This window comes from Micromys minutus (assembly GCF_963924665.1).
Source record: "Micromys minutus genome assembly, chromosome: 7".
NCBI classification, from domain to species: Eukaryota; Metazoa; Chordata; class Mammalia; order Rodentia; family Muridae; genus Micromys; species Micromys minutus.
The window spans coordinates 37,740,183-37,764,511 of NC_137976.1; the positions used below are offsets into that span (position 1 = coordinate 37,740,183).

The following is a 24,329-nucleotide window of genomic DNA, read 5'->3' on the forward strand; positions in this document are numbered from 1 at the left end:
AAATAGCAGACCTGGAGTACCGTGACAGTGGAACTAGCATGCTAATCTGAAAGATAAACAGACCCATAAACCATTTAAATTGATCAAATCACATGGGAATTAACTTCTAAGAGCACCAGTCACCTGCAAATCTGAGCCCCTTCTGGGATTTAAAAAACAAGACAGTGTTAGCACTTGAAAAAGTTATGGACAGAAAACTACCACTTTAACCTTGTAGCTTAAGTTACATGAGAAATATGAAACAATCTGACTAAAAGTTCCTTCAGTCTACTGACAGAGCACACTTCAATCTCGTACACTTGAAAACAGTCCACAAAACATATATGGAAACAGATATAAACAGTAAGACTGAGGATCTAAGTCAGTGCTTCTCTGTGTTAGAGAGATCACAGCTAAATGATGATACTGCCTCATATTGTTACCCGTACTTAAAATAAAAGTCACGATAACCAGTTTGGATGTCTCTACCCAGGAATGCTCTGCTTTTCAAGAGTACATAGTTGTCTTGAACTCACCTGGTTTATCAGCAACTATTTCTCACAAAGTTCTTGAATAACACTTTGATGCCAAGGGTGGAAAAAATGCTGATATTACACTTTGTTACCTTTCCTGCCTGAAATGAAAATATCATAAAGATAAGTGCAAATCCCTCCCCACACCACAATCCTTACAAGCACCCATTCCTGAATACAAAACTATCAGCTTTCTTCAATGTTCACAGCATTTCCTAAACAAGCTTCCTTAGTATGAGATGCCAGTGACGTGCTTTGGCCTGCTACTTATTAAAGAACTTTCTGAAGACACTGAGGATAGAGTTTAACCAATGTACCCTAAAAATGGCGGCCAAGGTCCCACAGCCGATCTGGGGTCTTATAACTTTCATCTACTGGTCAGCAGTGTCATCATACTGGTAAAGAAAATTTTTCCTGCTGGTTCTGAAGATATGTTTTTCAACAGTCACTTGAGTAGGTCGCACAAATAAATGAAGTTTATTCTGGAAAAAGACCAGCTTAAGGTATGGATTTATAGACTAATCACAAGGAAAATCCTTCCACGAGTTAATTTATTTAGCTCAGTATCATAGGCTTCCACAGTAAACACACTGATGATTTCCACAGGTTCCAGCTATGTAGTAGATCGAGTCTTTGTACGCAGCCACTAAGCCCTGGATTCTAGGCACAGTCATGGGGGTTAAAAATCCCCAGTAGTCTTTTTGAGGCTCATAGAAGAGGAAAAATTCTCCCGTAAAACACAGATTTTTTTTTTCTTTGTGCTCCACAGCATTGTGAAACTCCATGGCAACTGGCATGGCACAAACAGTCATTGTGATGGTTTGCATATGCTTGGCCCAGGGAGTGGCACTACTAGAAGGTGTGGCCATGTTGCAGGAAGTGTGTCACTCTGGGGGTGGATTTAGAGACTCTCCTCCTAGCTGCCTGAAGATGCTTAGTCTATTCCTGGCTTCCTTTGGATGAAGATGTAGAAATCTCAGCACCTCCTACACAATGCCTGCCTGGATGCTGCCATGCTCTTGTCTTGATGATAATGGCAGGCACCTCTGAACCTGTAAGCCAGCCTTAATTAAATGTTGTTACTTATAAGACTTGCCTTGGCCACAGTTGTCTGTTCACAGCAATAAAACCTTAACTAAGACAGTCATCCAGCAATTATCTCTGCTATCATGGCACTCCAGACTACAGTGAGTTTCTTCCATCACCTTCGTAAACACGCCCTCCAATTGCATATATTTTACCACAGAAATATACTAGTTTGCAGCCTATTCTGGCCTGAAGCAAGGATGGCTTAGAAAGCCATCTATTAGTGGAATGGTCATCCATCCAAAAATTATTTTCTGCCTTAAGATCAATGGACATGGAGAAGGGGATCTGAACAGCCAGGGGGAAGAGAGATCTCTGCTGAGTGCACACAGAAAGCGCATCCCTTCCCTGCCTGATCCAGGAACCAGGAACTGAGCATTGGGACCTCTGTTCCCACCTGGCGGCTTAGGGGCACAGAACAGCGCTCGGCCCATGCAACACCTGGACCAGCGAAGATCCAGGAACACAAACCAGGTACAAGGGAAAAGCAAGAACATATCACTGACAACAAGATGGCAAAAGGAAAGCAAAAGAGCATATCACAAGGAAACAACCTGGCAACACCAGTACCCAGCTCTTCCATAACATCAAACATTGGAATGCCAAACACTCCAAAAAAAAAAAAAAGACGCAGACCTAAAATCATACCTCAAGACGATGATTGAGATCCTTAAACAAGAACAGGAGGAAAAGCAAAAAGAATCAGAAGCTATTAAAGAGGAAACAAGAAAAACACTCAAAGAACTCAAAGAACTAGAGGAAAAGAGAACCAAAGAGATGAAGGAATGGAAGAAGGAATTTAAAATGGAAACTGACACAATAAAGAAAACAATAAAAGAGATAACCCTAGAGGTAGAACACCTAAAAAAGAAATCAGGAGTCACAGAAGCAAGCATTTCAAATAGACTACAAGAGATGGAAAAGAGAATCTCGGGGGCCGAAGACAACATTGTAAACATAGACAAAGATACAAAAACCAAAAAGCTCCTAACCCAAATGTCCAGGAGATCCAGGACACAATGAGAAGACCAAACCTAAGGATAATAGGAATAGAAGAGGGAGAAGAATATCAACTAAGAGGCACAGTAAATATCTTCAACAAAATTGTAGAAGAAAACTTCCCTACCCTTAAGAATGAAATGACCACGAACATAAAAGAAGCCTACAGAACTCCAAATAGGTTGGACCAGAAAAGAAATTCCTCCCGACCCATAATAGTCAAAACACCAAGTGCCCAAATCAAAGAAAGAATACTAAAAGCAGTAAGGGAAAAAGGTCAGGTAACATATAAAGGCAGACCAATCAGAATCACACCTGACATCTCAACAGAGACTATGAAAGCTAGAAGAGCCTGGACAGACATCATGCACACCCTAAGAGAGCACAAGTGCCAGCCCAAGCTGCTATACCCAGCAACACTATCAATCACCATAGATGGAGAGATGAAGATATTTCAAGACAAATCAAAATTTACACAATATCTGACCACAAACCCAGCACTACAACGAATTATAGGTGGAAAGCCCAATAAAATGAGGAGAACTACATCCTAGTAAAAACAAGAAAACTCGTAAGCAAAAACACCAAAAGAAGAAAGAGACACAGACACAACTCAACCTAAAAAGCAATAATAGCAGGAAACATCAACCACTATTCCTTGATATCTATTAACATAAATGGACTCAACTCCCCAAAAAAAGAGACATTTACTATCAGACTGGATACATAAACAAAATCCAGCATTTTGCTGCATACTGAAAACTCATCTCAGGGACAAAGACAGACACTATCTCAGAGTAAAAGGTTGGAAAAAACCTTCCAAGAAAATGGCACCAAGAGGCAAGGTGGAGTGGATATTCTAATATCAAATAAAGTAAGTTTCCAACCAAAAGTTATCAAAAAAGATAAGGAAGGACACTTTTTACACATTACAGGGGAAATCTGTAAGGAGGAACTCTCAATCCTTAACATATATGCTCCAAATACAAAAGCACCCACATTCATAAAAGAAACCCTACTAAAGCTCAAAAAATACATTTCACCCCACACAATAATAGTGGGAGACTTTAATACCCCACTCTCACCAATGGACAGATCAAGGAAACAAAAACTGAACAAGGACACTATAAAACTAGAAGAGACTATGAACCAACTGGATTAATAGATATCTACAGAACATATCATCCTAAAGTAAAAGAAGACAACTTCTTCTCAGCACCACATGGCACCTTCTCGAAAATTGACCACATAATTGGACACAGAAAGAGCCTCAATCGATATAAGAAGATTGAAATACTCCCATGCATCCTATCAGATCACATGGTCTAAGGCTGGTCTTTAACAACAACAAAGACAACAAAAAGCCCACAGGCACATGGAAACTAAACAATGTTCTATTAAAGATAGCAGGGTCAAAGAAGAAATAAAGAAAGAAATTAAGGACTTTCTAGAATTTAATGAAAACAAAAACACAACATACCCAAACCTATGGGATGCAATGAAAGCAGTACTGAGAGGAAAACTCATAGCCCTGAGCACTTCCAAAAAGAAACTAGAGAGAGCATACATCAGCAACTTGACAGCACAGCTAAAAGCTCAAGAACTAAAGAAAGCAGATACACCCAAGAGGAGTAGACGGCAAGAAATAATCAAAATTAGAGCAGAAATAGACCAAATAGAAACAAAAAGAACCATTGAAAAAAATCAATAAAACCAAGAGTTGGTTCTTTGAGAAAATCAACAAGATTGATAAACCCCTAGACAGACTAACTAGAGGGCAAAGAAAGAGTATACAAATTAACAAAATCAGAAAGGAAAGTGGAGACATAACAACTGAAACTGAGGAAATTCAAGAAATCATCAGATCCTACTACAAAAACTCCACAAAGTTAGAAAATCTGGAGGAAATGGATGAATTCCTAGACACATATAAGATCCAAAAGTTAAACCAGGACCAGGAAAACCATCTAAATAATCCCAAAACACCTAAAGAAATAGAAGAAGTCATCAAAAGCCTCCCAACCAAAAAAAGCCCAGGTCCAGACGGGTTCAGTGCAGAATTTTATCAGACATATATTGTGGACATAACACCAATACTCTCCAAACTATTCCACAAAATAGAATCAGATGGAATACTACCTAACTCATTTTTTGAGGCTACAATAACCCTCGTTCCTAAACCACACAAAGACCCTACAAAGAAAGAGAACTTCAGACCAATCTCACTTATGAACATTGATGCAAAAATACTCAACAAAATCCTTGCAAACCAAATCCAAGAACACATCAAAATGATCATTCAGCATGACCAAGTAGGCTTCATCCCTGGGATGCAGGGATAGTTAAATATAAGGAAATCCATCAATGTAATCCACCATATAAACAAACTCAAAGAACAAAATCACATGGTCATCTCACTAGATGCTGAGAAAGCATTTGACAAAATTCAACACTCCTTCATGTTAAAAATCCTGGAAAGAACAGAAATCCAAGGTCCATACCTAAACAAAATAAAAACAATATATAGCAATCCAACAGCCAACATCAGACTTAACGGTGGGAAACTTGAAGCAATCCCAGTAAAATCAGGGACTTGACAAGGCTGTCAACTCTCCCCCTACCTATTCAACATAGTACTGGAAGTCCTGGCCAGAGCAATTAGCAAAAGGAAATCAAAGGGATACAAATCGGAAAGGAAGAAGTAAAAACATCTCCCTTTGCAGATGACATGATAGTGTAATTAAGTGACCCCAAAAATTCCACCAGAGAAATCCTACAGCTGATAAACAAGTTCAGCAAAGTGGCTAGATATAAAATTAACTCAAACAAATCAGTATCTTTCCTATATTCAAAGGACAAACATGTGGAGAAAGAAATTAGAGGAAAGAGTACTCTGTCAGCAGCCTTCAGATGAAAATGTAGGAATCCCTGCTCCCTCTGCACCACGCCTGACTGGATGCTGCCCTGTTTCCGCCTGGATGATAATGTACTGAACCTCTGAACCTTGTTTCTTAGACTACAGCTGGAAATGGACACGATTTGAGGCTGACTGAACACAACTGAGGTGGCCCATGGCCATAAGCAGTGAAAGACATGTGTCCTCATGGTCACCAGCACAGTATGTTGACGCTGAGCTCAGAAGTGGAGAGAGAAGACTGTTCAATTATATTTAGGGTCAGTCAAACCGATAATATGAACTGTTTTGGATCTGTTTGCCTACGCCTTCAGCTCAGTCTATCCAACCTGTACCCAATGTAAATGGACGCTTTTTCAACAGCCAACTGGAAAGAGCCTCACCCCTCGCTGTTCCTACGCTGCTCAAGAAAGCCTCGGAATCTGGAGAGAACCGCTGCAGCACTGCTCTGAGAAACAAGAGGAGCGAGTTACTGGACAGACGCTAGCTCACCACTCAGAACTGATGGCCTCTGACTCTACACTTAAGAAGCCTGCCAAGCACTCACAGTAAGAATGACCACTTGCTTTACTTCTTTACTACAGTTAAGAGACGGAACTGTTCTCGTCTTGATAGTCAACCTAAAGCCCATGAGAAACAGAAAACAGGGGCCTAGATCTTTCTTAAAAATAATACAGTGAACAGTAGCTAGCACAAATCTTTGAATAGTGGTGGGAGAGGCAGGAGGATGGCTGAATAAATACAATGTGAAAAATAAGAAATTCCCTCTGCATGCAGAACTCGGACCTGAGGGGTAATGACAAGAAAATCTACTGCAGAATTTCACTACAGATAAGATGAGCAGCAAGGTGAGCTGTGGAATCCCTGCTGCCACAAATGTTTCGAGGTCTACTGAGAAGAAAAGGATGTGGCTGTGTACACATATATGCAATAACTAAAAGCCGTCAAAAGCCTATCCTGATGAGGCATCTTTCCCTTGGTCATTTGCATTTCAGTAGACAGAGAAAGTTTAGAACCTGAAAACCACACTGAAAACATTAGCAAACAGTACTGAAGGTTCCCTAACAATTTTATACTTAAAACATTCTATATTACTTGCATCCAATAATTATAATTCTTTCTGAATTCCCAGAATAAGAGTCACATTGATACAAACATGTTAGTCTTCTTAAATAATCATATTCAAAATAATTTAATTAACATTCAGATACCAATGATGTCAACTCTTTTTAACATATCTTTTAAAAAAAGATATCTTTAAAAAAGAAGAAAATAAATAAATAAAAGAACCTATGCTGCGAGGCACTGGAAGGCTCTGCATTTGTGTGTCTCACACTGCACTCCTCCTGCTTCACCTTGCACTGTCCTTTAGATGCTCTTGTTATACTTAAATCAGTTTTTCCAGGATACCTAGAGAAACAGGCCACACTTCACAGGGGGATAAACAACCTTCTGTAAATAAAGACTACAGAAAGAAACAAGCAAAATAATTCAGTAACATCTTACCCACCTGCTGAAAACATTGTGTGCTGAACTGACAGTAAGTCTACCTTCCTGTGCTGCTGCTATACAAGCCAAAGAACACAGTACAGGGGAAATGCAAAGGGCCAACAGCCTAAGTGTCTAAAGTGATGGAGCACCAGAACTTGTAAAAGCAAGCTTTAGATATTTGAGATGCTTGTCAGAGACATTAGGGTAGGGTCCTAACTGCTGCTGATGGACTTCTCAAGCAAATATAAGAGGTAGGGGAGCTAAAGAAGGCAACAGCAACAACAACAACAACAAAATATCATGCTAGTGTAAGAACAGGTACCAAGCACTGCCAATAAATACAGAATATGCTCAGAATAGAGACATACATCACTGTGTGTGAAATCCTCCGCAAATGTATGCTGCTCTCAATGAAAGCAAGGTATCTATCTGACCAGCCTCAGCATTTCTACTGCTTCTACACAAGGCCTAAAATAAAAGACCCAAAAGCATGAAATGCTTCATCAGCCTCATTTACTATACCATCCCAATATCCTTTGGCTCTTAAATTAGTTCTAGCAAAAATAGAATATAAGCAATAAAAAAAAAGAAATTAGAGGAAAGATACCCTTCACAATAGTAATAAAAACTATGAAATACCTGGGTGTGACTCTAACTAAGCAAGTGAAGGACCTGTATGACAAGAACTTCAAACCTCTAAAGAAGGAAATCAAGGAAGATCTCAGAAAATGGAAAGATCTCCCATGCTCATGGATTGGAAGAATCAACATTTTAAAAATGGCCATCCTACCAAAAGCAATCTACAGATTCAATGCAATCCCCATCAAAATTCCACCCCAGTTCTTCATTGATTTGGAAAGAGCAATGTGCAATTACATCTGGAATAATAAAAGACCTAGAATAGCGAAATCCATCATCAACAACAAGAAAACATCTGTGAGAATCGCTATCCCTGACCTTAAGCTACATTACAAGGCAATTGTGCTGAAAACTGCATGGTACTGGTACAGAGATAGGCAAGTGGATCAATGAAATAGAATAGAAGATCCAGAAATGAGCCCTCATGTATATGGTCACCTGATTTTTGACAATGGAGCCGTAAACATTCAATGGAAAAAGAACAGCCTATTCACAAATGGTGCTGCTCCAACTGGCACTCAGCATGCAAAAGAATGAAAATAGACCCTTTTTTTTTCTTCTACAAAGCTCAAGTGCAAGTGGATCAAAGATCTCCACATTAAACCAGATACACTGAAAATATTAGATTAGAAAGTAGGGAAAACCTTAGAACACATAGACACAGGTGAAAATTTCCTGAACAAAACACCAATGGCTCAAGCTCTAAGGTCAAAGATTAACAAATGGGACTTAATGAGATTGCAAAGTTTCTGTAAGGCTAAGGACATTGTCAAGAAAACAAAATGGCAGCCAACAGAATGGGAAAAGATCTTTACCAACTCCACATCAGATAAAGGCCTAATATCCAAGGTCTACAAAGAACTCAAAAAGCTAGACACCAGAAAATCAAACAACCCTCTTAAACAATGGGGTACAGAGCTAAACAAAATGTTCTAAACTGAGGAATATGGAATGGCTGAGAAACATCTAAGGAAGTGCTCGACATGCTTAGCCATCAGGGAAATGCAGATCAAAACAACCCTGAGATTCCACCTCACACCAGTCAGATTGGCCAAGATCCAAAACTCAGATGACAGCAGATGCTGGCAAGGTTGTGGAGAAAGAGGAACACTTCTCCACTGTTGGTTGGGTAGTAAACTGATACAACCACTCTGAAATCAGTCTGGCGATTCCTCAAAAAATTGGACATAGTACTACCTGAAGATCCAGCTGTTCCACTTCTGGGCATATATCCCAGAGACACTCCAATACACGACAAAGATACATGCACCACAATGTTCATAGCAGCTCTATTTATAATAGCCAGAAACTGGAAAGAACCCAGATGTCCTTCAGAAGATGAATGGATACAAAAATTGTGGTACATTTACAAAATGGAGTACTACTCCGCTATCAGAATCAATGACTTAACCAAAATCTTAAGAAAATGGTTGCATCTAGAGAATATCATCCTGAGTGAGATAACTCAGTCACAAAAGAACAGACATAATATGAAGTCACTGATAGTGGGATGCTAACCAAGAGGCTTGGGCTGCCCCAGAAACAACTCACAGACTGTGTGAAGTTCAAAAAAAAAGGAAAACAAAACAAAACAAAGAAAAAAAAGACATTATGCTCAATCATTATACACCAAGAAAAAGTTGACTAATTTCGGTTTACATCCTGTTTTACATGTACTTTTTGCTCATTGTAACTAGTAAGACCTTTATGCAGAGTATCAAACCTTAAAAAAAAAAAAAAAAAAAAAAAAAAAAAAAAAAAAAAAAGATAAAAAAAGCCAAGCACTGACAAAAATGTATTTGTATACATTTAAGCAAAAAGGTTTAAATTTTTTTCCTTTTATCTTTGTTTTGTAAAATAAAGTTTTAAAAAAATAAAGAATATATAGTATACAAACATAAATAAATAGTTTAAAAAAAAAAAAAGATCAATGGACACCGCACTGCTGCTTAGCCTGTGCCCTCCTACAATGTATATATCATTATCTGGTGATGCAGGAATCCCAACTTCTCTTAGGTCATTGGTGGCTTGCATAGTTTAAACACTCTTCCTGTGACTATATCTAAACAAGGCACTGTTTGCTTCTTTCCTGAGAGCTTTTGTGCAGCATCAAAACTTATATGATTATTTCAGAAGCAGTCATTCCAAGCCTCTGTGGACAGCCATTGTTGTTGGATGGTTCCTTTTCCCCACCGCTTTTGACTATGGCCTATGCAAATTGGGGAGGAATTTTCTGGATAAATGAATTTTCCATTAGAGGAAAACGTATACATTTGGCAAAATTTTCTGAAAGGTGTACTTCTCTTTCATTCTGCTCATATTCAAGCCACCTTATAATGCTTTCATAGACATGTTCTTCCAGGTCTACATTTAAATCATTGCTATTTAGTATGCTTATAAGTTTGTCTTTTGTCAGCTGGAGAAACTCTTGCTTGTTCTTTGGTGACACACAGAAACTTTTCACAGATGTGTTATTTTGATCGATCTCCAAGTTCCTGATGACCATAATGATCAGCAAAGATAGAGACTCCAATAGAATTTTGTGGATCCAAATGACTAATCATATACTTGGCACACTGGTCTGCTATAAAAGGAATTTGGAAGATGCTAGCTGTTTGTGAACAAGGCTTGAACATTGGCCTCTGTCAGGATAACTCTGGAGGTATAGGCATAATTCAATACTAAATCCATTGATCCAGCTTCAACACTGATGATTCGAACTTCTCTCTGAGTGCTTTCTGGAAGGCCGCTAGTGAACATGGATCTGAAGTAGGGGCTAATTGCAGCAAGAATGTTTCTATGACAGGAAAATGTTTTCCCGTGATCCACTTCCACTACAATGTCTGTCAACTGTCCTTCATCGTACATTGTTTTGAACCACTTAAGAATACTGCAAGCATGGAAAGGGTCCATGGTATTGTTGGCTGTGTCTGAAGATGGAATCCCATTTGGTGTTGGGGAAGACTTACTTAAATCTGCCAACATGGCCATTTCTCCAAGCCAGGCTCATTTTTTTTTAATATACTCTCAACCAACTAGAGATAGGAGAGTGGGTAGAGTATGCGCTTCAGTTTGTGCCACCTTGAACCTGAATAGAAGTCTCCTTGACTTTCTCACCTGCCATTCTAGCCTACAGATTTTGAGTTTACCAACTCGCTACAATTATGGGAGCCGCTCGAAGTAAATCTCTACGTATGTGTACCAGAAAATACATAACAAACAGTGGGTGATAATTCAAAGTACATTTTCTTCCACATTTAAAGAGAAATTATCTTTCTGAACAGTATCTCTCAAGCTTTAAGTGTGCCTATGAATCACTGAAACACCCTGTCAAGTGTTCAATATTCTTGAAATTTTACATCTTTTCTTTTTGAACAAGTTCCAAGGTGATGGGATGGTGCTAATTATGAACCCACCATCATGGCAAGATCTTTATTTTTAGAGGCAGACAAACCACTGCACCTCTATTGTCCATAAAACATCTACTCCGACAATATTCTAGCTCCCCCAATAAAGAGTTTAAAGTAATATTTCCAATTGTCTTTGGTTTACAAAACTGGCTACTTATGTAATGTGCCAGAAAGACAGACCCAAGACCTTAACAATATTTATTTTTAAAATAATGATATGCTAAATGAATCCAGCTTTTATCATTGATTCTATTTCGAGATTGTTCTACAACTACAGTATCACATAATGGGGTAGGGTGGTAGTGTGTGTGGTGTGTGTGTGTGTGTGTACGCGCATGCATGTGTGTCTTTATTTACCAGGGAGTCAGAATATCAGATTCAATCCTTTAGTGTCTCAGCTTGCCAACTGGCTAAGCTTAAGGAATTCTGAATACTAGTCACGCCAGAATTCCACCCCCACAACCTGGCTGACAGCTTTATCAACAATCTGGAGAGAAAGCAGCCCCTGGCTGCCCTTCCCTCTCTGTGGTGCCAATTGTAGCCTCAATGTTTGGGCTTCAGCAGTAAACAGAAGCAGACAAGATCTAAATATTCAAAGTGAGTATAAAAAATACTTTACTATTAACAAAAATAATAGTAAGTAAATAAATAAGCAAAGGAGACATTCAGGATATAAATGAATTTTTAAGACAATGATGGCACAAGTAATTAGTAACTTTAATACAGCAGTGATAAGCTGCTGAATGCTGTGCTCAGTTACCAATAATCACATTGGCAAATATGTCCCTTCCGTCAAACAAATATATCTTTCAGCTATCCAGTGGGTGAATCATACCAGAAAGAGTAATTAGCAGAGCAATAGATTCTCAAGGCTAATAGAAAAGAACGCAAAGAAAGTTGTGTGAGCTCACCGTTGCTCCTTAAGTGTTTTTATTGAATAAGTAGTAATATAGTTTTAAATTATCCAACAAGCCACACTGACTACCTTATCAATCTCCTCAAGAAACTGACAGAAAATGACAAGAGAGAAAGCACAGAGCAAAGTCCTCTAGAGCTGAGCCACTACAACCTAGGTCAGCTTTAGAGTGTGCTTGCTGCATCAAATATGAAAGACATAGAAAGACACTTGATTCCACTATGGAAGGATATCTTTGAAAATCACAGCTAATTTAAAGGCTCTAATTTCTTATTTGTAATTATGTGTACTGTGTCCAAGGGTCAGGAAAGAGCATCATGGTAAGCTGACTCACGGGGTTGCTGGGACAGCACTCAAATACTCTGCAGGAGTATTCACAGCTCTTAACCATAGCAAAATTGCAATAGGAATGGTACTACACAGCATACAAAGCATTGCTACCAATTTTTTAATTCATCAGGAAAATCAGAAGCAAATGTCACAACTATGAAGATCAGAGGAAGACATAAGCCTGGTGATGCCTTCAAAAAAGTCATGCTACATAAGTCATTCATGTGGAAATGATTTGGCTTTAGCAACAGACCATTTTCATTATATTATCAGTATATATACATATATATACACATGATATTATCATTATAATGATACCTGTTTTAAAAATAATCTTTACATTTCAAGCTGTACTTGAAATGTACAGCAAATGTACTTTCATTTCATTTGTATGCAGAAAGTGGATGGAAACATTCCATGAACCCTAATGTGGCCATGAATTTAATCATAGCCATTTATCTGGACACAAGACAAACCCTCCAAGTTGGAAAGGACAATGTATGTTCTTGCCAGAGCTATTCCATTGTTGGTGACCACGTCTCTCCTACTCCTGGCTGGTTAGTGGTGATTTCTTGTGTATGGCCACCAGAGTTGTGAGTGAAATATTTGGAACTTAGGTTGACCTTTCCTGATGTCAAACAGCCATGTGATTGTGGAGTACCACTCAGCTTAGCCTCTCTGAAATCAAGTGTGAAAGATGATATACAATATTACTATCAGCATGACCCGTCCATGTGAAAGCACGGGACTGTTAACACATGAAACATGTCTTTCCCTCAGAGACAAACAAGAGCAGAACTATCCTTTGCCACTTCAAAACAACAACAAACAAACAAAAGGCAAAGAAATAAGTTCTACCCTGCTTCAGCCCAGTTTTCTATTCAAGTTCTGAGTAATGAAGTCACTTTGCACTACATCTCTCTAAACTTTTAATGTTAGTAAAAATGTAAGCCACAGTAACATAAAGTTTACCCCATACCCACAGCCATACACACATTCGCACCTACACAACACACACAAAAACTCTCTCCAATTACTAAGGCAATGACCCAAGTTCTATAATACGATCTAATCTTTATGTTTTTAAAAAGGAAATGCTCTAGGAAGTACAACTGTCATAAAGGATTCCATATGATTTGCACTTGCTATTGAAGAGGCATCTGAAAATTGATTTTCATTGTAAAGAAAAAAATAAAGACACCGCTTTCCAGCCTCTGGTGTGGGCCGGGTCTGTTGTCAGGACTCAGGATCTGCCCACGGAAGACTGAGCTCCCAAAACACCTGCACAGGTGCTTTTCCGCCTGGACCAAGGGTGAGCCTGATGCACAGGCCTGGGGAGGGAATTCAGGGAGTTCTCAGCTCAGGGAGCGCAGTACTCTCTGGAAAAGGGCCCTTTTTGGCTCCGAAAGACGGCTGGGTCTTCACCATCTTGACTCAGGATCTGCCCCGCAGGAGGCCGAGCTTGCAGAACAGCTGCACAGGCATTTTTCCCCCTAGACCAAGGGTGAGCCTGATGCACAGGCCCACAGGCTGTCCAGTGAGGACACTGTCAAAAAAACAAAACGGTAGCCACCAAACTGTGAAAGGATCTTTACCAATCCAACATCTGACAGAGGTCTAATATGCAACATATACAAAGAACTCAAGAAATTGGACTCCAGAGAATCCAACAATACTATTTTAAAAATGGAGTACAGAGATAAACAAAAAAAAAATTTTCAATTGAGGAATACCAAATAGCTGAGAAGAACCTAAAGAAATATTCAACATTCCTAGTCATCAGGGAAATGTAAATCAAAACAACCCCGAGATTCCACCTCACACCAACCAGAATGGCTAAGATCAAAAACTCAGATGACAGCAGATGTTGTCAAGGATGCAGAAAAAGAGCAACACTCATCCACTGTTGATGGGGTTGTAAACCTCTCTGGAAATTAGTCTGGCAATTCCTCAGAAAATGGAACATAGTACTACCTGAAGACCCAGTTATTCCACTTCTGAGCATATACCCTAAAGATGCTCCAAATATACCCCAAGATGCTCCAAAATATAATAAGGACACATGTTCCATCATGTTCATAGAAGCCTTATTTATAATAGCCAGAAGTTGGAAAGAACCAATTCCTTCAACAGAGGACTGAATACAGAAATTGTGGTACATTTACACAATGGATTATTACTCAGCTATTAGAAACAATGACTTTATGAAATTCTTAAGAAAATGGATGCATCTAGAGAATATCATTCAGAGTGAGATAAACCAGTCACAAAAGAACAGACATAATATGTAGTCACTGATAATTGGATACTAACCCCAGAAAGCTCTGAACACCCCAGAAACAACTCACAGATCAAATGAAGCTCAAAAAAAAGGAAGGCCAAAATGTGGAAGCCTCAGTCCTTCTTAGGAAAGAAAAAGAAAAAAATTGTTTATTCATCATATATTATTATATACCAAATTTTGTGAGCTATAATAGTATTTTATAAAATAAATAAATTTTTAAATGAAAAGAAAAGAAAAAAGAAAAAAGAAGACACCACATGTCCCCTCAAAAAGTTGAACAAATAACAAGAAAAACAACTAAGTGTAAACTCAAACATCAAGAAATGTGTGTTACTAACCTTATTCTCTCTGACTCTCTTCCCTCCCTGATCCCTTCTCCTTCTCCCCACACCACCTGTTCCTGGCCACCCTCCCTCTCCTCTGTCTCTACTCCCTTCTCAACTCCCTTTTCCATGTCCTAAATAAACTCTATTCTATACTTTAAAAAAATGTATATTACAGACATTGAAAGAACAATTTATATGGGAAAAATAACTGAAACAATCCTGTACAATGAAAGGACTTCCAGAGGTACCACTATCTCTGACCTTGAGCTCTACTACAGAGCAATCCTAATAAAAACTACATGGTGTTGGTATAGAAACAGACAAGGGGATCAATAAAATCAAATTGAAGACCCAAAAATAAACCCATATACCTATGGACCTTTGATTTTTGATAGAAGACAAAACCATACAATGAAAAAAAAGAAAGCATCTTCAACAAATAGTGCTTGTCTAACTGGGTGTCTATATGTAGAAGAATTTTTTAAAATGATCCAGATCTATCATTCTACATAAAACTCAAGTCCAAGAAAATCAACAACCCCAACATAAAATCAGATACATTAAATCTAACAACAGAAAGTGGGCAATAGCCTTGAATTCATTGGTACAGGAGACAACTCTTTGAATGGAACATTAATGGCTCAGGTCCTAAGATCAACAATTGATAAATGGGACCTCGTGAAACTGAAATCTTCTGTAAGGTAAAGGACATTGTCAAGGACAGAACAGCAGCCTACAGATTGAGACAGTATTTTCACCAACCCTACATCTGAAAGAGGGAGAATATCCAAAATTTATAAAAAACTCAAGAAGGTAGACACCAACAACCCAAATAATCCAATTAAAACATGGGGTATGGAGCTAAACAGGGAATTCTCAACAGAGAAATCTCAAATGGCCAAGAAGCACTTAAAGAAAGGTTCAAAGTCTGAAGAGGAAACTTCTGGTTTCCTTGGAAAGTCAGTTATGCCAAATGGTGTTTTGCTGGGGAACACAGGTGAAAGGTCGCTTTGTAATAGACACATGAAAAGATGTGTAATGAAGAAATATAAATATGACCCTCACACAGTGGGAGCTAGAACATTGATTGCATTGCTCCACCTTGCTATTCTTCACTGATAATACACATATATTCATTCACCTTACATTGTATTGCTGAGCTTTGCTTGTGGTGACTTCATAGAGAGAAACTCACCAAAGAACTTCTTGTGAGGTTTCTGGATATCAGAGGTTGATGGAAGGAGGGAATTGGACAAAGAGGAGATGGGGAAAGGAGCAGGGAAGGTAGGGTGCATATAGAGGGAGAGCAGGGGAGAGAGAAGAAAGATTGGCTGGGGAGTGGGGGCAATCTCTAGGACTTGCCAGACACCTGGGCTGGAGAGAGGACCCAGAATATATAAGCAGGCAACTCTAGCTGAGATTTCTAGAAGTGGAGCATACGGATCCTGAAGTAGCCACTTGCTATACACAGGCAAAACTCCCAGTGGAAGGATAAGGTTAGCAACCCACCCACAATGCCTTCAACCTAAAATGTGTCCTGCATACAAGATGTATGGGAACATAAATAGAGCAGAGTGAGAAAATGGCCAACCAATGACTACCTGAAATTGAGACCCATCCCATGGGCAATAACCACTCCCCAACACTATTAATGTTTTAGTTTCATCTTTGTTTTGTTTGGTGTATAAGGATCTACAGCAGTGGTTCGAAACCTTCCTAACACTGTGGTCCTTTAACACGGTTCTTCTTGTTGTGCTGACTGCAAGCCATAAAATTATTTTCATTGTTACTTTATAACTAATTTTGCTACTATTGTGAATCATAATGTAAATATCTGATGTGAAGGCAGTATTAGGTGACCCCTATGAAAGATTCATTTGACCCGCAAAAGGGTCGCAACCCACAAGTTAAGAATCACTGATCTACAGTATATACTTTTTTTTTCATTTAAATTTATATTTATTATCTGTTGACTGTTGACATTTCTTTATTGAAGGGGTGTAATGGCTATTTCTGATTGTCAACTTGACTGCATTTGGAATGAACCACAATCCAGAATTGGAGGGCTCACCTGTGATTGAGAACTTGATGCTGGAAGACACATGTTTCTGACCTGGATCTTGGCATAAAGATCTTGAGGCATAGTGTCCATGAAAAGCTTAGGCCCAGGTAAGGTATTACACCCCTTTAATCCCAGGAGACTGAAGCAAAGACATCTCTAAGTTCAGTGTCAGCCTGGAACAAAACAAGTCTCAGATCCAGGTATGGTGGTACAGACCTTTAATCTGGGCCACACTTTCTGCTGAAGACATACATAAGGACATTGGAAGAAGGAAGATTCACTCTTCTTCACCTTCTTGCACTTACTTGCCAGCACATCTGTGGAAACCTACTTCTACAGAAGACCAGCTGCAACAACTAGCTTCATGGGACTGAGCAACTACTAGATTCTTGGACTTCCCATTCACAGCTCATCATCCTTGGGTAAGTTGGACTACAGACTGTAAGTCATTAAAATATATTTCCTCAATATAGAGAGAAATTCCATAAATTTTGTGACTCTGACTAATACAAGAATGTACAGAGAGTCATTGTATCCTAACCCAATATCTCAACCACTTCCTCCTGTACCTCCCAACTAATCGTGTAGAATTCTACCCTAACTGAGCATTGCCTTGTGGTTTCATGATATTTATACAAGGTAAACTGAGGATTCCATCTGTGGAGCTATGAGAATCTAGCATCCATGCTTTTTGTGGTAAATATTAAAAAAGAGTCTGCTGCTACCAGTTCCTGCACAGAGCTGCAGGCCACTGCACTGGATCAGAGAAACATGGCTGCTACCCTGCCACTTGGTCCTCTCCCAGCTGTCTCTCATTTAGCAGCCCTCTCCACTTGGTGCCCTGGGTGGTTAGTTACTATGCCTGGTGAGCGTACGCACGCACGCGCGCGCGCGCTCGCGCACACACACACACACACACATACACCTCTCGTTCCTTGGGCCCCACGCATTCTCCCTTCTGGAAGGCAACAGAGCTGGATCCGCATGCTCCAGCTGCCTCTCAGCCATTACAGCATATACTTTTAGATATTGGGACAGCAGCCAACAACAAAAGCTATGTCTCTGACTTTATGAAACTATCAGTGTACTATAAGCCCAATATAATTAAGATATATCTAGGAATGAGCTAATATTTGGAATAATAAAGCAGGTGCCCTGTATATATGTACAGCTCAATACAAACACATATATCCTATGTAAGCCTCATTTCGTCTCTCAACTTCTGGTGTATGAACTTTTCCTTCAGGATACAAACAAGTACCTATTCACCTTAGGTACCAACAATAGAGCAAACTCTACCAAATTCTGCCTTGACAAACCAATGAGTTTATCAGACTTACTTACAGGGAATGGGTGAGGTCTCCATACAGGAGAAAGAAAACAGCCATACCACAGAAAAGTCTCACCTCAGCATGGACAGTGACTTCCCTATAAGCTACATGAATACAGCTTCTACTTCTGATAACCTCCATACTTCTGTTACCTCCAAGCTGGGAGGAAGGGTATAGATAAAAATGACTGGACTCTCAGGTCAGGATCTAATGACCTGCCCCACACCTTCTTCTAAACCAGAACATCAACAAACTTCATCTTCAGGGTTGCTTGCAAGCAGTTACAGCTTCACAAGGAGCACTCTACAAGGAACATGTGAATCTTTCTGGGAAAGGGAAAGATAATAGATTTAGCAGGTGGACTAGGCTCAGGTGGGATGAAGGAAATGGGGGGAAGGAGCACTGGGTACTAAGCTTGGAGGGCATTGTGGGAGGGGCAATATGGAAACCTAAGCCAGTAGAAACTTTCAGGATTCTACAAGGGTGACCTCATCAAGGACTCCTAGTGACAGAGAATCTGGAGCCCGAACGAGCCAACCTCTGTAATCAGGCAAAGCTTCCAGGGGTGGGACTGGGAAGCCAACCTAGCCACCACGAAACCTTCAACACAAGGTGTATGGGGGCAATGGAGGCACCAGAAAATGTAGGAGTGAGCAACTAATGAAGAATCTAATATAGGCCCACACTATGGGAGAGAGCCTACAATGCCTAGATGACCAGGAATTGAGTGACGGCTAGAGAGCCCAGAGACCTATTGTAGAAAAAAAAAATCAATAAAATGATTTCTAATGATATTGTTATACATCCATAGATAGGTGCCTAGCCCAATCATCATCAAAGAGGCTACTGCTGTCAGCAGAGACCCGCAGCCAAAAAGTAAGGAGGTGGGGGTGAGCCAGCCCAAATTGGAAATTTCTGCCAGGTCTGTCCCCTTGGGACTCTAGAAACCCTGTGGAAAATGGGAGGAAGAAAGTAGGAGCCAGAGGGGTAGAGGACACCAAAAGAACACCACCCTCAAACTTGAACTAAGCAGGGCTCATAGACAATCGGCAACAGTTGCAGAGCCTGCATCATCTGTGATAGTCCTCTCTATAACTGCTATGGTTGTGCAGAATGGTGCTTTGTGGGACTCCTAACATGGGGTTGGGGGAGTCTCTGATTCTTTCCTCTGCTTTTACAACCTTCTCCACCAACCAGGTTGCCTCACCAAGCCTTAATATGAGAGTCTGTGCCTAGTCTTAATGTATCTTGTTATGTAATGCTTGGTGGATGTCCCAAGGAGGCCTGGTTTTCCTGAACGGAAATGGAGGAGAAATGGATCTGGAGAAGAGGGTACATGGGGTGGAGAAGAACAGGAGTGGAGAAAGGGGAAACTGCAATAAGAAAGTATTAATAAATAAATAAAATAAAATAAAATAAATAATGGCAATGCTCTTAGAGGATAGCACTGCACAACTCCCCTTCCTAAGGATTCAGACAAGAAGGCAGCATCTCCACCCACATTAAGGATTTAACATTAATCCCTGAACCTGTTTGGGCCTCATTCTGCTTTATTCTGTACTTTGTGGCTCTGGAATTGCCAGTCCCCACCCCTACCTTCCTCCAAAGAGAACCTCCATCTGACAGCAGGTCTGTGGCAGAGAATCACCAACAACATCTAATCCATGGAGCATCCTCAAAGCTTTCTTCTTTTGCTACCTCATCCCCTCCAACATCTTTGACTTGCATGTTCTTAAATATATGAGGCAAAGCAGGATAATCTTGTTTAGTTCACTACATTTGCCCAATAGAAAATAAGTCCTTTGGTGACTGGGACTATTTGTTCTCCAGGTCACCTCCCATTATTCATTAGTAGAAACTAGTTTCTGGTATATTGCATAATGATTCCTATACTTCAAAGATCTTTTTCCTCCACCTGCCTCTTTGAAGGTAACACAAATGTCACCCTCAGACCTTCTGATCTAGTAGGTTTAAGTAGGTCCCACAGAGCTGTGCCCTTTTCTAACAACAGGGCTCATCCAGACACACATCCAACCTTGACAGCTTTGTCCAGATCATCAGCCTTTAAATGTACTCAGGTCTGTAACTACTGTAGTTCAGTTTCCCTCCCACATACCTGGGACTCTACCCTTGCTCCGAGCACACCGACACTTCTATCCTTTTCTTCAGCCTAAACGTTTACAGCTGTGGCACCAAAATCTCCCCACTACCATCTCTTTTACATTCTCAAGGGCTTTGTGCCTTGGTGGCATTCTTAATGGACTGTTTTTATACTTTGTTTTCAATTTTTTTCTATCAGGGTCATGCCAAAATAAAGGATAACACCATGTCTAGATTAGAGTTGGCGTTTCTATCATTTAAAATGATCAGTGTGGCAAACTTCCTGGGGAACAAAGAAATATTGTCAAGTATTGTTCTACTATCCTTACAGCCTCCATTTAAAATCCATTTAGGAACATGGGTGTGAGCGGAGCCTGGTGCCGACAGGCAGGAATAGCAATGGGACATTTTACCTTCTTGGGGAAAATCAAGGTAAGAATAAGGTTGTATGAGAGAGAAACAAAGCCATAGACGTTAGAGAGTCCCCATCTCCTGCATCAACCTCAGAACCAAACCAACACCAAACACACACTAGCAAGAGCAGGAAAGAGATGTAGCCCAGAAGCCAGCAAGTGTGGAAGATTGTGGTTCAAGCTTCATATCGTCCAAACATGCTGCACCATTTAATATTGCTTTTTAGTCATTTTATACTATCAAGGAGATTGCAAAGGAGGGCAGTTGGGTTCAAGCAGGGTTGGGCAATGAAAGGGCAACAGGCTAGACTTCTACAGTACAGAACAATAGAAACAGCTTCATAAAGATGGCCAGGTCCCGGTGGCTAAAGTCATAAAGAAAGTGATCTATAAATAATGAAAGCAGAAGCTTGAAGTCGGTGCTTGCTTTTGACAATAGTCTCCCCTAGATGAACAGGAGAACAGAATTTATCTTCCTAATAAGATTAAATCACCAATACTGCAAGCTTTTACACAGCCCTGCTGTCTACGCTTATGGTCACAGCTTCCTGAGTATCAAACCAAACAGGAATAGAGCCACCGGCTCTGGTGAGAGCAGAGAGCAGAGAGAAAAGCAGGTGTCACTCCATCCCCAGCTATGACTGAGGGATGCTTGCAGCTGTCCGTGAGTACTCACGGGGGGGGGGGGGGGGGGGGGGGGGGGGGGAGCCAGCACTTACTTCTCTCAGCAGCTGCTGGCGAGTGGACCTCCTCCAAAGCAGGAGGAGTATATAGCTATGTCTGCCCAGATTTAGTAAAAGAATTCAACGAGTATGACACAGACGAGCCAAGTGGATTAAACAGTGTACTAGGATCAAGGCACTCTAAAAGAAAGAATTTTCCACTGACGCTGCTAACAGATCTTTAGGACTTAAGAATCTCCTTTTCCAAAAGACTGACTGTACACCGCCTACCTGACAGTCAATGTGGTGAATTAAATCATTCTGAATTATCTTGTTGATAATTCTGCAAGAGTATTCAACTGTCTTAAACTGAATCAGGGACTTTGAGTGACTTTTGTATTTCAAAGGAAAAATACAACCAAGTAAATGAGACGTTTTAAAAAGGCGGCCTCATACACAACAATGTGGACGTTTATGAGGCATGCTTAAAAGGCAGGGAGATTTATGCAACGAGCTTGTGGTAAAACTGTAAAGAGTTTTTGTTACACTTACTTAGTATGTATGCACATTCTTCATTCATGGGATATAAGATGACAATAATTGTAAATTGATACTAATATCGCACACACAAACATACACACAAGTTCAGTTTGTGCAGCAAGAGATTTAAAACCAAAAGGCTAGTGTTTAATAAATCTATTCTTGTTTTTATTTTTAGGTTTTGTTATTGTTCTATGTAAAGACAAAAACAAAGAACACAAAACCACTAACACATTTTGACACTACTGTACTGTGTTTAGCTTCCACGTACTGCAATTTCCTCCAGATTCACAACAAGCCTGAGTAGGTGTCATTGACTCAAGATGAGAGGGGAGACAGAAGGTGCTGCTTCCTGTGAATCACTGTCTGCTGAAGGGGGGGGATGTGCTTACAGCAGGAATCACTGGAGTGCTGAGGCACTCACAACGCTAGGGGCTCCTCTAAGGTGACTTTAGTAGCCTGGCTTCTTCTCTGTTCTTTTTATTGTATTCATTTATTCATACATTATATTTAAAATGCTGGGGGTGGTGTCTCATGGCTTTAATCCCAACACTTGGGAGGCAAAAGCATGACATTCTGTGACTTCAAAGACAGCCAGTCTATAGAACAAGATCCAAGACAGTCAGTGCTACACAGAGAGACCCTGTCTCAAGTACAAAAAATAAAAAATAAAAAGCAAACAATAAAGAAATAAATATTTTAATTATATATTATTTTTAATAATATATTTGTGATTCACAACAGCTAGTGACTCCAGTTCCAGGGAAACCAAAGCCCTCTTCTGACCTCTGTGTGGCTTTGAATGTGGAACACTTGTATACAAGTGGGAAAAACACTCATATGTATAAAATAAGAATAAAAAACTCTTTAAAAATAAATTGGTGTAAGCAGCATGTGATAACTTCATATAATTATATTTTAATTTAAAAATATTCAGGATTAATTGTGCATGTCTATGAATATGAACCCAATACTTGAATAGATGTGTTCAATGGGACGAAGGTAATTGACATATATCTGGCCTCAGGCATATCTATTTCGAAAAATGTTTAGACCGTTCACATGTTAGCTATCTTAAATTATACAATTGATTGTTGTCAACCATAACTAACTGAGCTCTGAGACTCTGTTCTATGGGACTAATATTAAACAAAAGCTGATGTAATTTACATCCACAATTTTTATACTTATTCTGAAAAGACTGTTTGTATTATTTCTCTATTACAATATGAAGTTCACCCTTTTTGTAAAAGAGATGTATACTTTTTAGAAGATTTTCATGAAAAAAAATGGAAATTTGTATTTTTCCCGAGGAAAATCATCATTAAATACTAATTGTTAAATTAATGCTAAAATTACAGTAACATCACATGAACTTTTTTTAAGATTTCCTTTTAACTTTAAATGTATGTTTATGTCAAAGGACCTAGAGTTGTGCCTTTGCACTTGAGTGTAGATGTCTTGGGGAACTAGAAGAAAGCATCAGATCCCCAGGAACTGGAGTTGCAGGGATTTGTAAGCTGCCCAGTGTAGGTACTGGGAACAAGACTCAGCTTCTCTGAATGAGTAATACACACCCCTAATGACTGAAGCCTCTCTACTGTCCCTACATGCCCATTGCTCTACTCCACTCCACAGTGGCTTTAAATGGCATAGAACAGGGTGACAGCCTTTGCTGAGTGTATTTTGATCATCTCAAAATTCACCTTCCTCCCTTTTCTGACTCCACCAAGCCAACATCCGTCTGTGCAGGAAGTAGTCTACACTCAGGTGATCATGGACCAATAGGGAGACCTATGGTCATCCTTCCACTTTATATCCAAAGCACCATCAAGTTTGTGTGTTTGAGTACTAAAAAGAATAAGGCAGTGACATAGCTTGTTGGAGTAGAAATTCCATCTAGGAAGCAAGAACTAAGTGTGAGCTATGTTAAATGAATATAAAGAAAAACATAACCATAATTCTCAAGAGAGGAACCTAGTTGGAAAGACAAAAATAAATGCACAAAAGCTTCTATGCAGAAGAAGCAGGCATGAGGAGGGACATGGTATGACATTGACTGACTCAGCACACAATGGTGGACATCAGTGATGGCCAAACTTGTTTGCTCCTGTAGTTGGCTATCCTGACTCCAAGTCCCCCTCAGGCCCACTTTTAAGTTTCCTAGAAGCATCCCTGGTTTCTGCTGTTTCCAAAGCACCCATTTATCTGATGTTGTTCCCAACCCTGAGAGGTCAAATTCTCCACGGCCATCATACAACTGCAGAAAAGCACTTTCCTGCCAACTAAGTTTTCACCAATGACCCTAGCCACC

At 39.8% G+C, this 24,329-nt stretch overlaps 1 pseudogene across 1 annotated transcript; it reads right to left on the minus strand.

The window, feature by feature from the left end:
* Window positions 1–782: 782 nt before the first annotated feature.
* LOC308422520 (kelch repeat and BTB domain-containing protein 8-like) lies at window positions 783–10,632 on the minus strand (annotated as a pseudogene). The gene is made up of 3 exons: window positions 9,580–10,632; window positions 1,655–1,886; window positions 783–1,318 (listed from the first exon to the last, which is right to left on the minus strand). The product of its transcript is annotated as a kelch repeat and BTB domain-containing protein 8-like (transcript).
* Between the last annotated feature and the right edge of the window lie 13,697 nt (window positions 10,633–24,329).